The 12,117-nt window shown below is 37.4% G+C and overlaps 1 protein-coding gene and 1 non-coding gene across 3 annotated transcripts in view; both read left to right on the top strand.

Moving 5' to 3' along the window:
- The window catches only part of SH3D19 (SH3 domain containing 19), a 185,824-nt gene that overhangs the window by 104,463 nt on the left and 69,244 nt on the right, over nt 1-12,117 (top strand). The gene's annotated exons all lie outside the window — the stretch shown is intronic.
- On the top strand, nt 2,494-2,600 carry LOC125924048 (U6 spliceosomal RNA). The gene has a single exon (XR_007458235.1). It is a non-coding gene; the product is annotated as a U6 spliceosomal RNA (small nuclear RNA).

The raw sequence follows: 12,117 nt of genomic DNA, 5'->3' as shown, positions 1-12,117 counted from the left end.
CTTAAAATAAATAAACTTTAAAAAAAAAAAAAAAAGAAATGAAAACTACATAGTTAACATACATTGGCTTTGGGACTATAGCCTTGATTCTAGGATTTATTTCCACATAGGTTTGGGTACCATGAATATATTTAAAAAACAGAGCAGAGTAGAACTTTAGAGTATTTATGTATAAACCAAATCCCATATAATATATTATGTGAAGAGGGAAATGTATTGCTAGTCTTATGAACAGTGACACCAGATCTGTGCCTTAGTGAATAGAAGCCTCTATTGTTTTTGTCTTGTTCCCGCAAAAGGAAGAACAAAAACAAAAAAAATTCTTTACTATGGGATCTCCTAAAACAACACAAAATACATCCAGGCCCAGGAATTTATTTGCATATACTCCTTGATATATTATATATTAATAAATCCCAGGAGTGATGAAAGTCTTAAATCATTTTCTAATACTTTTGAATTCAAGATACCTTCCCCCTTCCCCTACTATTGCTTCTGATTTAATCTTCCAGCCATGGGATATTCAATGAAAAAAAGCAGGTTTTCAAGGGTCCTTGGTAACTAATTCACAATTCTTACGTAAGTGTTTTTGTGTGTTGTATTTCAACATGTGCCTGTAGGTGACCTTTTTGTGAGACAGTGAAGCATAGTAGCTAAGAACTCAGGCTCTGGAGCCAGACTGTCCGAATTCAAATCAAATCTTGGCTTCATCACTCACAAGTTGTGAGACCTTGGTCATTTAAATTACATAAACCTTTTTTCCATCAGTAAATTTGTGATATAATAGTACCTTCTTTTAGCCTTGGATATGTGGATCAAGTGAGTTGAAAGATGTGAGGTATTAGAACAGTGCTCATTCAGGTTGGCTGTTGTTACTATCAGAGTGGATCTGTTATCAAGTCCAGCTCATCTTACTACAGTTGGATTAAGTGATTGATTCTTATTAAGTAGAATTTGAATTGGGATCTTGGAGTTTTTTGTTTGATATTTAAGAAATTTTAGGGTAGTGAGTAAAATAGAGATCATTCAACCCAATAATATAGATGTGGAGACTGGCATCAAGTGATGTGATTATGCTCACAAGTGAGTAGTGGCAGGGCTGAGACCGAACATGCCTCAGACCTCCAAACTCTTCACACAGTTCACTCACTCACTGTGTCTGACCCCTATCAAATGGATCCTTGGTCCTGAGCCCTTCATTCTTCACAAATTTACTTGTAGCCTCAATGTAACGGATGCTTTCTGTACAAGGGTAGGTCACCTCTTCCCTCTTCTCTTTGGCCCTCTACTCACATAAAGAGACTTGATCTCAGTGTTTTGTTTTATGCTATTCATTAAAAAAATTTTTTTTAATGTTTGTTTGTTTTTGAGAGAGACAGAGCACAAGCAGGGGAGAGGCAAAAAAAGAGGGAGACACAGAATCTGAAGCAGGATCTAGGCTCTAGCTGTCAGCACAGAGACTGACAAGGGGCTTGAACCCACAAACCATGAGACCATGACCTGACCTGATATCAGACGCTCAACCAACTGAGCCACCCAGGCGCCCCTTATTTTATTTTATTGAGAGACAGAGAGACAGACAGAGAGAGAGAGAGAGAGAGAGAGAGAGAGAATCTTAAGCAGGATCCGTGCTCAGTGTGGAGCCCGATGCAGGACTTGATCCCTCAACCCTTAGTTCATGACCTGGCCCTAAATCAAGAGTTGGATGCTCAACCTATTGAGCCACCACGGTGCCCCTTGATCTCAGTATTTAAATAAAATACTACCCTTTATGATTTTTAAATAGTAATTGCTGAGAATATAGCCTTCAGATCTCCCATAGATTTGTTCTGCTTAAGCCTGAGGGGAAACCACAACTTGGATTTCTGTTAGGTCTGATGTTGGAAGAATTGTGACTTAAATAACATCTCCATGAAATACTGATGAATGCAAATTTGATGCAAAACAGATGTATTGGGGTTTCTGTACAATGACTTACTTGAAAGTGGGATTCACTTATATTCAACAAATAGTTGTGTGTGATAAGCACTTTGCTAGGCACTGAAGTAGTTTATGCTAAATCAAAGGAATTGGAACTGTGTAAAATAAGTCTACAGAAATTTCACCCCATCCTGATTTACTTTAAACTCAATTAAGGATAGCAGTCTTCTTGTCTCCTGAATTTTTCTTCCTTTTACTAGTAAATTCTGTTTTTTTGTAAAACACCACCCCAAATATTCTGTCTTTATATGGAGATAGTCAAAGTGGTCAGCTCCATGAATAGGCCTGCTTGACCTTACCTCAGTTTGGACATGACTTCACCTTGAGAAGAAATATTTGGGTTTTGACAGTGTTTTTATTGTTCTGGAGAATAATGCTGTTACTCAGTGTTTATAGTTCAATGTTCCACCAATTCCTATGGGGGATCTTTTCTAGTACCTTCTATAATCTGTTACAAATAAAACATGGAAAAGTAGAGTTTACAAGACCAGAATGTTTAAAAATAGATACATAGTGCTCACTTCGGCAGCACATATACTAAAATTGGAACGATACAGAGAAGATTAGCATGGCCCCTGCACAAGGATGACATGCAAATTCGTGAAGCGTTCCATATTTAAAAAAAAATAAATAAATAAAGGGATGATCTAATCATCAAAAAATAAATAAATAAAAACACATACATAATTGTGACAAACGTAACATATTGATTTAAGATGTGAACAATAGGGGTATAAGGAAATTCAACATTTCCGTAAATCTAAAACTATTACAAGATTTTACAATTTAAAAAAGACCCTCTTGCAAAAAACAAAATTAGCATGACAAAATAAGTTGCAGCAATTCAATATTTGCAAAGCGACCAGCTTTCGTTTTGCTTCATCAGATAGTATAAGATAAAATAATCAAGCCTGAATTACTTCAGTAAGAGAAAGGTCATTGTTCCTATAGAAAGTCTCAACTTGAAAACAAACTCTTATGAAATGTTAGAATTAAAAGGGAGTATAGTACAATCTTTCTGTTAAACTTTTAAATTGGGACCAAAGTTACTATTTGAAACATTTTGATATCACAGAGATAAAATGAACAAACTGAAGATTCCTTCCTAATTACTTTAGCATAATTCTTGCCGGGGCACAGATCATCTAGTATTATAGTTTATAGTGATATGTTTCTAAGTCCAGGTCCCCACCTTGAAGTGGTTGTTCATCTTCGTGTCTCCAGGTTTGATACAGAACAGATGATGAATCAATATTTCCTGATTTGAGAGGAGAACTAGAAACATCTACAAATCTGATGAACTCTGAAATGTATTCCTTTTTTTTTTTTTTTTTTTGAAATGTATTCCTTTTTGAGGCTACTTGTGAGCTAGAGAAAACTTTACTGATTTGTATTTGTGTGTTGGTTATCTTCACACACTTGTCTTCTCAGGCTGCTGAAATCATCTGGTAGACCTGTTACCCCACTTGGGCCAGGATTGTTCCACATCAGCTGACTTGTTCCACATTGCTGGTGGTGATGATGGGGGAACAGTTGCTGCTGTTGTTGACTGTCCTTTCATGGGAATTCCACCCAGTCTTTCTTAGACCCTTGGTGTCAGGGTTGTGGCTTGTGGGAATGAGAATGAATTTGGAGTAGAGATTGGAATCATGTCTTAGATTCTAACCCTACCACCAAAAGCTACATTTCCTCTACTCTTATCTCCATCTTCTCTTTCTTCTTCTTTCCAAATTCCACAAAAAATCCCAACTATCATCTGACTGGATTCAACTCAGCCTGAAAGAGCTGTATATCTCTCCTAGGAAAATTGTAGCCCCACTTTTAACAGGGTATTTGTTTGGAAGCAAAATGTGTACCTTTATTACACCAGCTTCAATTGTTTAGAAGGGTGTTCATCTCTCTCACACTCCATTAACAAAATAAGATGAATATTTGCTACCTAGATAGATAGGTGGGAGTACAGAGAGTACAAGTTACTAAAATATGTATCTTCTCTTTTGAAAGAAGGCTGTTATGAAAAAAGTTTATCCATCTTATTCATCTGCCTGTCTGTCTGTCCACCTGCCTACCTGCCCATCCACCTATCCATATACACATTCATTTCGGTTGATTTCCATTATTGGGAATTCTTATAACAGGAAGGGCCATTGCCCAGAAACAACTTGCATATCTTATTGACATTCTTAAGGGGACAGCCATTAGTCATAGGTGTAAGCAGGATGATCTTGAGTGCCACCAGAAGTTTGATTTAGGACTGGAACATCATGCCAAGCCAGTTCTAAAAATGCCAACACCAGACTAGCTAGGCGTTTGAGGAGTGACTCTGGCTTTGGGTGCTGCAAGCAGGTAAATGTTACTATTCATATCTGTGCAGTCTTGCCACTGAGAATCTATTTTATTATTTGTTTAAATTTGATTATATTTTACTCTCTGTCAGTTGTATTTCATTTGCATTGATGTTCGTGATTAGTTCTAGATCTGTGATAATATGTTTTAAAGATTCCAGATATCCTTGGGTATCTTTCCACGTTTCCTAATTTGTATTAAAATTTTACACTTAAAAACAAATTGCCTGTTTACTTTCCTGTCTTCTCCACTTAACTGGAAGCTCTCAGAATGCAGGGACTCATCTTTTTTACTCTTGTTCCCCAGCACCTAGGAGAACCCCTGGAACACAGGATACACAAAGAAAATAATAGTTACATGAATGATTTTTAAATTCTAAATGTTTATGTTCACTTAATTTGGTTATTAACTCCTTGTTTTTTTATTTTATGCAGGAGCACTAGAGATTTGTGAAATATATAGCTTTCCTTTTGTTTTGAAGTTATGTGCCAGTTACTATTTGCTCTAGGACTCTGGGGAATCACATCTCTATATAGTGTTTTCACCATACAGACATAATAGGCATAAATAATCTCAAGCATAAATAATAGTAACATGTGGTAAAATAACTAGGAAATAAGCTTTAAGTATTTATTACCTTTGTTTTTATGTGATTTATTAATCATAAGTTTATATAATATTTCTAAGGGTTTTTTAAAGTAATCTTTAGTAATTTTTTTTTAGTTTAGTAATTTTTTTTAAAGTAATCTCTACAGCCATCATGGGGCTTGAACTTGCAACTGAGTCGTCTGCTTTGCCAACCGAGCCAGGCTGGTGCCCCAGTTTATACATTTTTTAAAGTTTATTTAATTATTTTTAGGGAGAAAGAGAGAGACACAGCACACATGCAAGTGGGAAAGGGCCAGGGAGAGAGGGAGAAAGAATCCCAAGCAGGCTCCATGCTGTCAGTGCCCAACGTGGGGCTTGATCTCACAAACCATGAGATGACCTGAGCTGAAATCAAAAGTCAGACACCCAACCAACTGAGCCACCGAGGCACCCCTGTAATTTTTAATAATGGCTATGTCTAACAACTGGCCTGCAAAATTTCTGAAAATTTGTTTGAGCTGGCTCCAGCACACCACTGGGTAGATATGTTCTCATTTTTCTTATATAAATATAAAAATATATGTATTGATATATATAGTATATACTTGTATGTGTATATATGCACATATATATGGTCTTTTAAGTAAGATTTTAAAAATAAGGTATTTTTAAATCTTTTTTTAAAATAATGGGTTCATACTAAATATTTGGTTTGGGGACCCATTTATCTACTTTATGGAAGTAAATTCTAGTATCAGTTGGTCATGCTCTGTGGCTTTGCCACAGACTGCAAAGTCATTTCATAGTCGTAAGAGGGAATTGGGGAGAACAGTTGAATAAAATGCCTCTCCAGTGTGAACGAAGAGGAGAGAATGAATGGGGAGAGGGGCAGCATAAATCTCCTGTTTAGCAGGTCGTTTATTTCAAAGTGTGGTGCCAGTATGCGCTTCATTATTACTCAGGCAGAGTCTTTACCTGGAGAGTGTTTAGAGACCTTGTTTTACTCATCCACAATAGTACTCCATCCCTTTTTCATTTGGACCCTATACCTGCTGTTCTGACCTACATCCTCTTCTGTATGTTCTTGCTTCCCTCCCTTCTGCCTCCTTCTGATGCTTATAGGAGGTAGATTTTACTGTCTGTGAATCTTTTTTGCATCCTATAAATAAAGAACTACTTGTTTGAGGGCATGTGGACTCAGCGCCTACAGTCTTAATGAAGTCATACCCTTAAGTGAAAGTATCCTCAAATACATGATATGAATCCAAACTCTGCTTTTCTGTGCCCTAGTCTACACCTGTCTATCACTGTACCTGTTGGGTGATTTTATAAACTATGGAGAGTCATAATTTTAAATGACTTTAATAAAGTCCTTTAGCTAATAAATCTATCATTGCTATCCAGTGGTAAAGGATTTCAGTGGCTTTGCAAAAAATAGATACTAACTGATGTGCACACTGTTTGCACTCCTTATATAATGGAGAAATTGTTGAATATTTGCAGTAAAGGCTTTCATGCCTACCCACTGTTGAAGTTTCTGTTCCAATTCCCAGAGGAGAACAAATCCATGTGTTGTTAGAATGAACTCATCTGCTTCTGTGTTCTGTTTTACATTATTGGTCACAGCTTTTGGCTTTAACAGAAATTCTTTAATAACTGTTTTTGAAGGACTCAGTTAAATGAATTTTTAAAAATTTGTTTCTATTTAAGGGGTTAAAGAAATTTTTTTTTAATGTTTGTTTATTTTTGAGAGAGACACCGGCAAGTGGTGAAGGGGAAGAAAGAAAGAATCTGAAGCAGGCTCCAGGCTCTGAGTTGTCAGCACAGAACCTGACACAGGGCTGGGACTCACGAACCACAAGATCATGACCTGAGCCAAAGTCGGACATTCAACCGACTGAGCAACCTAGGCGCCCTTATTTAAAGAGTTTTTTGAAAAAAAAAATAAATAAATAAATAAAAAAGAAATAAAGAGTTTTTTGAGCCCTGAGTCGGGCTCTGGGCTGACAGCTCACAGCCTGGAGCTGGTTTCAGATTCTGTGTCTCCCTCTGTCTCTACCCCTCCCCTGTTCACGCCTCTGTCTCTCCCTTTCAAAAATAAACAAACATTAAAAAAAATTTTTAAGAGGTTTTAGAGCCCCAAATCTCCTGCCTTCTTCAGCTTCATAGATTACTGCCATGTCTATTCTTACCCCAAAGTCTGAAGGGTCCCTGAACTGCAGGATACCAAGCACAAACCATAACCCTAACCCTGCCTATAGCCCTAACCGCTCACCCCTAACCCTAACCCTAACTCTCTGGAGTCTTCTCTGAACTGCAAAATACAAAGCACATACCCTCACCCTTGTCTTATCCTAACCCTAATCTTAACTCTAGCCCTAGCCCTAATACTAACCCTAGATCTGAGAAAACAAAAAGAAGATGTGGTGTATATATATGGAATGGAATATTACTCGGCCATTAAAAAAATGAAATCTTTCCATTTGCAATTAAATGGATAGAGCTAAAGAGTATTCCACTAAGTGCAGTAAGTCAGTCATAGAGAGGCAAATAGCATATGATTTCATTCATATGTAGAATTTAAGAAACAAAACAAACTATCAAAGAGGAAAAAAAACAAAGAGAGGCAAATTAAGAAACAGCCTCTTAACTATAGAGAACAAACTGATGGCTACCAGAAGGGAAGTGGGTGGAGAATGGGTGAAATAGGTGATAGAGATTAAGGACTGCACTTGTTCTGATGAGTAACTGGTGTTGTATGGAAGTGTGAATCACTATATTCTACGCCTCAAACTAACATAACACTGTATATTAACTAACTGGAATTTAAATAAAAACTTCAAAAATTATTTGTTTTTATTAGTAAAATAAAGGCCCTTTTAAGGCCTTTAATACATGGAATTACATTGATTAGGTTTTGCTGTTTTGTGTGCTTTTTGCTTCATTGTTATTTCCTCCACCATTGATTAAGTCTATTCTGCTTTAGATATTACTAAGATTTGGTGAAAAAGATAGAAATGTAATGCATGAGGTGCCTGGGTGGCTCAGTCACTTCGGCATCTATCTGACTTTAGCTCAGGTCATGATCTCATGGTTTGTGGGTTTGAGCCCTGCCTCAGGCTCTCTGCTGTCAGCGCAGAGCCCACTTTGAATCCTCTATCCCCCTTTCTCTGCTCCTTACCTGCTGGTTCTCTCTCTCTCTCAAAAAAAAAGTAATGCATTTTACAAAGGGCAAAAGGAAGGGCTTAGCCAATGTAATCCTCTTGATCGAGAAATTACGAAGGTAAGAAATGAGTGACTATGGCAGCCTCCTTTAAAAGATATTTAAAAAAAATTATTAGTGTAGAAAAATCTTGTAGTGTCCTGTGAAAACATAAATAATTATGTTTATTAATAATATTTAAACCTAGCTTTTTAAAACTATCTGCCTCAGTATTTCAAATAAAAAATGGAGCTAACATTTTATTTTATTTTTTTTTTTTAATTTTTTTTTAACGTTTATTTATTTTTGAGACAGAGAGAGACAGAGCATGAACGGTGGAGGGTCAGAGAGAGAGAGAGGGAGACACAGAATCTGAAACAGGCTCCAGGCTCTGAGCTGTCAGCACAGAGCCCGACGCGGGGCTCGAACTCACGGACCGTGAGATCATGACCTGAGCCGAAGTCGGCCGCTTAACCAACTGAGCCACCCAGGCGCCCCTGGAGCTAACATTTTAAAAGTAATACCTTTTTTAGATTTTAAAGCAGAATTTCAAACTGACCTTTCTTTCAGTTTATTTTTTTTAATGTTTATTTATTTATTTTGAGAGAGAGAGAGAGAGAGAGAGAGAGAGAGAGAGAGAGTCCATGTGTGCATCCGGGAGGGACAGAGAGAAGGGGAGATTGAAATGCTAAGCATGCTCTACACTGTCAGCACAGAGCCAGACGAGGGACTCGATTCCAATAACTGTGAGATCATGACCTGAGCCGACATCAAGAGTTGGACGCTTGATCAACTGGACCACCAAGGAGTCCCTGACCTAATTTCTTTCTTTTTGGAAGCATCACTTAATTAATATTTTGATCAGTTTCAGATGCTCAAAATGTGTATTTGTTTTTGTAATGAAAGACAGCACACTACCAGCCCCTGAGGCAGTGCTGTTTCAATCCTATAAAGAATGAAGAAACACAAAATCATGTTTCTCACCTTTATTTCCCTGCTGCCTCCTAGTAAACCCACTGATTTTTCATGTTTTTATTAATAGTAAGGCTTTATTTTTTACAAGAGAATATTATACTGGTTAATTAAGATGAATATGGTCTCATTGAAATGCTCAGGTTAAGACATCTTCCCAAATATTCATATGCATGCACACACCCCTCTGTAACATATTTTGTTGCTAGCCCATCTCCAAATAATCAGCTACTTCTGGAACTTTTGAGTTTTGGTGCTGATTTTTTTTTTTAATTTTTTTTTTTTAACGTTTATTTATTTTTGAGACAGAGAGAGACAGAGCATGAACGGGGGAGGGTCAGAGAGAGAGGGAGACACAGAATCTGAAATAGGCTCCAGGTTCTGAGCTGTCAGCACAGAGCCGGACGCGGGGCTCGAACTCACGGACCGCGAGATCGTGACCTGAGCCGAAGTCAGACGCTTAACCGACTGAGCCACCCAGGCACCTTGGTGCTGATTTTGATTGCTACATCATCCAGAAATACCAGACACCTGTGCTATGCAGTTAGGTCTTCAGGTTTCAATGCTGAATAATTGAAAATGAGTTAGGAGTGATGTCAAAACAAAAGCCAAAAATACTGGTTTGTATTAATAGGACCTCCAGTAAATAATTAATCCCCCCCAAAAAATTTTTTTTGTTTACGTTTATTTATTTTTGAGACAGAGGGAAACAGACCATGAACGGGGGAGGGTCAGAGAGAGAGGGAGACACAGAATCTGAAACAGGCTCCAGGCTCTGAACTGTCAGCACAGAGTCCGATGTGGGGCTCGAATGCACAGACTGCGAGATCATGACCTGAACTGAAGTCGGACGCCCAACTGAGCCACCCAGGCGCCCCTAATGCCCCCACTTTTACAGTGATAGATTTTTAAAAAATTTTTTTTAACGTTTATTTATTTTTGAGGCAGAGAGAGACAGAGCATGAACGGGGGAGGGGCAGAAAGAGAAGGAGACACAGAATCAGAAGCAGGCTCCAGGCTCTGAGCCATCAGTGCAGAGCCCGACGTGGGGCTCGAACTCACAGAGTGCGAGATCGTGACCTGAGTTGAAGTCGGACGTTTAACCGACTGAGCCACCCAGGCACCCCTACAGTGATAGATTAATCAGGTTGTATATGGAATCTAATTCTACTTTTCCTCTTTCCATCCTTCCTATTCTGTCCTGTATCCTTTATAAAACCTAAAATTAAAATTATATATATAATAAATCTGAGGCTACTTTTAAAGTGCTCTAGGGGCACCTGGGTGGCTCAGTCAGTTAAGTGTCCTGACCAGCTCAAGTCATGAATTCACAATTCGTAAGTTCGAGCTCCACATCGGGCTCTGTGCTGACAGCTCAGAGCCTGGAGCCTGCTTCGGATTCTGTGTCTCCCTCTATCTCTGCCCCTCCCCTGCTCATGCTCTGCCTCTCTTGCTCTCAAAAATAAATAAACATAAAACAAAAATTTTTTTAAAAAGGTACTCTTTTTACTTCCTTAATGTATGAACAAATCAAATAGAGAACTAAAAATTATAACCAGAAATGTTAGAATTAAGAGCTCTTCTCCATAACTCTGACATTGAGAGTGTTACCAGGTATGCCTCTGAGTTTGCAGCAGCAAATGTGGGAGGTGATATCATTGCCACTTTGTACATCCCACTATTTTCTGTCCTTTTGTAATAATAAAACCAAGGGAAGACAAAAATAGACTATATGTTTTGTTGAGAATATTTCTTTTCATATTGGAATATTTTGTATTGGAATACTTGTATATATTTAGTATATATTTTAGTATATATTTAGTAAAAAACAAACACCATAAAGCAGATTTTTCCAGGTAGGTGATAAACTAGTATGTTATGAGAAACTTTTCCCCCTCTTTTGTCCTTGAGTATTCTTTCATCTTTGGATGGAGGGTTTTTTATTTGATGTTTGTTTCTTATTCATATAGGTGATAGGACTCCATGAACTGTGATGTAGGAAATATCTGCTTTGAATTTTTCCCTCTGTAGTATGATCAAGTGACTTCTTGGGTCTCTATCAAACCTCCCATGTTCTAATTTCTCTTGCCAGGTAGTGTTCCATGCCAGTTTCATGTCTGTCACAGAAGTTTATGCCAGGTTTTCCTTGAATGTCTAAGGAAGTGTCCAAAGGGATGTGTCAACCTTTTTAGGTAGAAGCTCTAATGCATGTAGTTTTGGAAACCAGGATGACAGGTTTTAAAGAGGGTGTGGGTTTTCTATTCTTTTTTTTTTTTTAACGACTTTCTCTTTACATTCTTTAAAAGTCATTGTTAAATAGGGTCTAATTGGATGAGTCATTTGTTTTTAAAAGATTTGTTCTTTACATATCACCTAAAATATTTTATGGCATGGAATCCGAACATGTCAAGACTTTAAAAATTGCTATAATTTTAAAAATTTGTCATAATTATTTTTTTAATTTAAGGTTTAACATCATTCCAATACATGCATTGCCTTAGAAGAAGTTTATAGTCTAATAGAGGAAACAATACACCAGATTACTTCTAATACAAGGTAAAAAAGTTTATGACTGTCCTAATTTTAAGAAAAACAGAAACACACACAAGTGTAAGCTCTTCTCTTGTCGATAGGCTTCTGACTAAACTATGAGCATCTTTTTTTTATTATTTAATTTATTTTTAAAATTTACATCCAAGTTAGTTAGCATATAGTACAACAATGATTTCAGGAGTAGATTCCTTAATGCCCCTTACCCATTTAGCCCATCCCCCCTCCCACAACCCCTCAGTAACCCTCTGTTTGTTCTCCATATTTAAGAGTCTCTTATGTTTTGTCCCCCTCCCTGTTTTTTATTATTTTTGCTTTCCTTCCCTTAATGTTCATCTGTTTTGTCTCTTAAAGTCCTCATATGAGTGAGGTTATATAATATTTGTCTTTCTCTGACTGACTAATTTCGCTTAGAATAATACCCTCTAGTTCCATCCACGTAGTTGCGAATGGTAAGATTTCATTCTTTTTGATAGCCA

Source organism: Panthera uncia, chromosome B1 (genome assembly GCF_023721935.1).
Source record: "Panthera uncia isolate 11264 chromosome B1, Puncia_PCG_1.0, whole genome shotgun sequence".
NCBI lineage: Eukaryota > Metazoa > Chordata > Mammalia > Carnivora > Felidae > Panthera > Panthera uncia.
Note: the sequence above shows the minus strand (reverse complement) of the source record. Positions and strands in the feature narration are given on the sequence as shown.